A 5,123-nucleotide genomic window follows, 5' to 3' on the forward strand; every position below is an offset into this window, starting at 1 on the left:
CGCTGAATCATTGGTGCTCTTTAGCGTCTGATAGAGACAAGGCTTTTTTTGCTTTTTAACATAATGTTTAATTTTTATTTTGATTTGCCACAACATGGAAACAGTTTATTTATTCGTCTGACATAGACCGTTTAAACACTTAAATATAAATTCATGAAAGGCGAGAACAAAAAGAAGGGAAACAAACAAAAAATTAAATAAATAAATAGATAGATAGATAGATAGATAGATAGATAGATAGATAGATAGATAGATAGATAGATAGATAGATAGATAGATAGATAGATAGATAGATAGATAGCTAAACTACACCCTAAGTGTACAACAGTGTGGCAGTTTTGTTTGTCTCTTCAGCATGAAATCACATTCATATAATGTTTCTGATCTTTTTCTCTGTCTACTAGAGTAACAACAAAAGGAAAAATACACAGTAATAAAAATGTTAACATAAGTTGATATGGCCTCTAGAGGTGAGATGAATGAGTTTAAAAAAAAAGAAAGAAAATAAAAAAGGGAGGGTAAGAGAGAAAGTACAAAATATAAACATATTTATGCACATACGTACCGATATATTTATTTATACATATTATTTATCTACAGCCACGTTTCCACCAAGAAGACCGGTTTGGTCCGTCTCGGTACGGCGCACATTTTCTGGTGTTTCCACTGACTTATCCCGGGAAAGATCCCCAAATAACCGGGACGAGCCAGCCTACTTTTTGGGTGCCAGACTGAACCGATCCGCTCTCAGAAGGTGGAGCTACAACACTGCAGACCGTTGATTGGTCAAAAGAATCGTCACTTACCCCGACAGCGGCTGCATTTCTCCTGGAGGCACACAGACTTCTCTGAAACAAAGTTTGATTGTTATTTGTATCAAAGAGCTTCATGTCAATCACAGAGAGGATGAAATGCTGCATGTCTTCCATCGTTGCTCTTTGTTTACTGTGTCGCGTTTTTCTTCTTCGTTGGTTTTATTAGCAGGTTAAACTGTGTCGCGCTGCTACGGCCTCACACTATTGTTAAACAGCTGCAGCTACCACGAGAGGGCACAGTTTGCTGTGGAAATGCAAACGAGATCAGGCTTAACTGTACCAAACCGAGCCAAACCGTACTGAACCGACCCAGACTGCTTGGTGGAAACGCGGCTTATTTATACCATTGTATGGTTTTGAAGCCAAAATTCCCCTGCCAAAGGCGTAGCCATTGGCAGCCAGAGTCTGTGCAGTAGAGACTGTGAAGGATTGTGGGAGAATCTGAGTGGAGCCGGGTGACAAAAATGTATATATTTTTTTCTTTTGAGAGTCTAATCACTTCTTGACTCTACTCCCCGACATATTTCACAGTCCCCCCAAAAGATACACAAGAACGTCAGCTGTCAATCATCGTTAAACCTGACGTAAGACCTCATTTTTAACCTCGTATGACGAATGAAAACAAAACTTTTCAGACTTAAATACATGGCAGTCAAATGATATCTTCAAATCACCACAACAATCAGACGTGAGAAACATTTCTACCAAGTGTATTATTTTTTTAAAGTTTGACCACAGCCCATCTGGAATGACTGGGGAGATGGAATTTTTAACCTATACTGCAGCCAGCCACCAGGGGGAGCAGTTTTTATGGCAACCTTTTAGTCCCCGTGGGCTCCCCAGCCCCAGAGCTTCATGGATCTGCTGCTTTTCCTCTCAAACCAAAACATTTTTAGTACATTTAAATTAAAATGAATAAATAAATAATGATTTTGGATGACATGTTGTGAGTTTAACACATTCACATTTTTCAGTTTTGGTCATTTTCTCATCAACATCAGCTGACTTTTTGACAAGAGGCCCTCAATTAAAATGATCGTTTTCACCATTAACAAGCCCTTTAAATATCTTTCTCCTTTTGAAAACATGAGAACATATTTTTCATCAGTATTTTCAATTAATCTTAAAAGGTGTGTACATATTTAATCTGCAGATTTTGTGCTTAAGAAAACTGTTTTTCAAAAGTTTATATGACAAAATTTACTTTGGAGTCAATGTCAGAGCCAGGTTAGAAATCTTTTCAGACAGTTGATAAATTGTGGATCTTTCCTTTAATTAATGACCTATTTGTGTTGTCACCACTGGGTGGCGCAGACATCCAGCTCTTAACTTCAAAGCCAGGCTTCGTAATGATATTAACTGATTAAGCTTTTACCTGAAGTGTGAGTCAGGCATTACTTCACAGCCGGCTGAACCGTTTTCGTCCCGTAGCCTGGAGGAGGTGAGCCGCGCGAGCGGATGCAGCCACGGGGATGACGCACGATTTTATGTTCCCAACAAGACGGCTGGGAGGCACGTGGAAATCCCCCCTCTGTGGTTGACTCGGATTCCAGTTTGGGATTTGACTGAACCAGCCTGCAGGTACTGACTGACACACACATTGAGATACTCTCTCTTTCACACACACACACACACACACACAGACACACACACACACGAAACATGAAAATTAGCATCAATCTGGGGTTCAAAATTTTTCAGAAATAGAGCAAAAGTCCAAACTTTCCTTTTGATGCAGGCTTGTAAAGATATTTTTCTGATCCTAAATGCTAAATAAAGAGGAAGAGATGGAGAAAAGTGTCATTTAGAGGAATACTTCATCTTGATATTTAACTTTCTTGTGTTTTCATGCCTATTTGACGTTAACTCTCAAGTCTCAAAGTGATAAAAAAAATTATAAAAAGACAAAGAATCTTCTTGATTTTTAGTGTCTGGATCGAGGCAGAAACACAAAAGCTGAATCTAAAAACGTCAGCATGTCGTCTTGTCTGATTTGCGTGAACTGACCCTTTAATGACACAACATGCTCTGTTAGTGTAGGAGCCTTGTTGTAACAGTTTTACCCAGCAGGTGAGCTGCACAGGTGAGACTGCAGGTATCACTGACGCAGCGAGAGGCCATCAGGGAAATGTTGCCCTTTCCTCTGGGACAGGACAGACATGACAGCCTGTTCTCCATCTGACGACCAGAGCCTCAGTGTGTGCGAGTGTGTGTGAAGGAGAGTGCTCTGAGGGGAACAGGTGTGTTTAGTTTGTGCATGTGTGTGTGTGTGTGTGTGTGCCCCCCATGAAGGAAGTGTGAGTACCACAGGACAGGAAGTTTGTGCTGAACAAAACCAGCCATCTGCCTTATTAAAAGCTTTCAGCCTGAGTGTGTGTGTGTGTGTGTGTGCATGAGTGTGTGTGTGTGTATGTGGGATGATGAAAAAAAGCAAACAAACTTTGATCTGTGGTGAATCATTGGTAATGCTCCTGGCGTTTTAGCACAAACAAGCATAGTTTGCATACGTGTCTCTAAATGAGGAATCAAAACCGGAATCAAATAATCCACCACAGCTCCTGGATACAGAGACTTTAATAAGGCTGAAACTTTATGAAACAACTTTTTTTAAGACTCAGTTTGGAGTTGATTGACACCTGTGGTGAGAGTTGGTAGTGTTTTTCCATTTCCCATGAGCACCATCACCCACTGCTGTGAAGAGTGCATTTGTTTTGGAGAACATTTCTTTGAGCTCTATCACTCTCCTCTTTAGCTTTCTTCTGCTCTTCTGTCCTTCTCATTTTTGCCCATCCAGCTCCAGTGTCTGACATTAAAACAAAATAAATCACAGAAATCTTTTTCAGCAGAGAAAAAGGACAGATCTTACTTATCACCTTTTCGGCTAGCTACCTGTGTAGTGTCCCCAAAAAGACTTTTGGTCTTTGTGCTGTTAATGGACAATCCAACTCAACCACAGATACAAAGACATAGCATTTAGGAATAATCAACTTTGGTGCTGATAAACTCAATTTCTCCCCCCAAAAATTGTGACTTATGAACAGGAAAATATGTAAAAGTAAGACTATTTTAAGATTACTTCTAAAGTCCTCACAAGGTCTTTAAAGAGACAGTGAGAACTCTTTTTTTTTTCAAAAGCTAAACATGAGAATGTTAGCTTAAGGCTAGAATAAGAGCTGAAGGCTTAAGTACGAGCTTGAAGATAAAAAAACAATAGATACAAATACAAATACAAAAGGCTAAAACACAACTAAAAACTAAAACACTAGCTGAAGGCTAAAACTCGAGCTAAAAGCTCCAACAAAAGCTAAAGGCTAGCACGGTTTGCTTACTGGACAGCGCGTGTGATCCATGACGTATATTCACTGCGAGCACACCTCTCAACAATCATTTTAAACAAAGCGGGGTGTTAGAGGTCTGTGTCGGGCAAAAATAACTCACCATAAGTCCAAAAGTCTCTAAAGTTGTAGCAGTGCTCTCTGTGTCTCATTGTGCTGACTCTGATGAGATCGAGCTTCATGTAAACAGACGCTTCATGGTGACGTAGGGCCATGTGCGTGTGTGATGCCCGCTAAAGTCTGGTTAGTATCGGAGTAGTGTGACTGCTGGTCATACTTTCCAGCTGGGGAACAGCTCTGCGGGGGGGCAATTGAGCTTAAGCACGGCACGGTTTGGATGGCCAGTGTGACCGCGCCCTAAAACACAAGCTACAGGCTAATACACAAGTTTAAGACTTGAATACAAGCTTAAGACTTAAACACAGGCTACAGGCTGATACACAAACTAAAGACTTAAACATATGCTGAAGGCCAACACATGAGCTAAGGACTAAAACACAAGCTGAAGGCCAAAAAACACAAGCTAAAGGCTAAAAGGGCTAATCTGTTTGTGCTAATGTTGTCTCCAACCCACAGTCAGCAGTTATTCTGCAGTGGTCTGTTCAAACTTGAGAGTCTATCAATAAAATGAAGAGCCAGGTTACGTTAGCTCTGCTCGGTGAGGTTGGAGTTGGTAGATGAGCTCTGGTAGGACAGAACCAGGATTCACTAACGTTACACGTTACAGACACGTCTCAGAGCACCGGGCTGTGAGGAGAGAGAAATATAGCAGCTGCTAAACTACGCTACAAACTGACAAAGTTAGCTTGTTGTCAGGTTTCAAAGCGTAGCTGATATAATACCTTACCTCGTGGAGAGCTGATCTCTGTTCGTTTCCAAAACAAACAGTGTGTGAGACTCCAGGCCAAAAGGTGGCGCTGCAGTCCACTTCAGTTCAGATCCACTAATAACACAACTGCACCACAAATATAAA

Source organism: Halichoeres trimaculatus, unplaced genomic scaffold (assembly GCF_033239565.1).
Source record: "Halichoeres trimaculatus isolate MK-OKI-2021-1 unplaced genomic scaffold, fHalTri1.1 fHalTri1_scaffold_7, whole genome shotgun sequence".
NCBI lineage: Eukaryota > Metazoa > Chordata > Actinopteri > Labriformes > Labridae > Halichoeres > Halichoeres trimaculatus.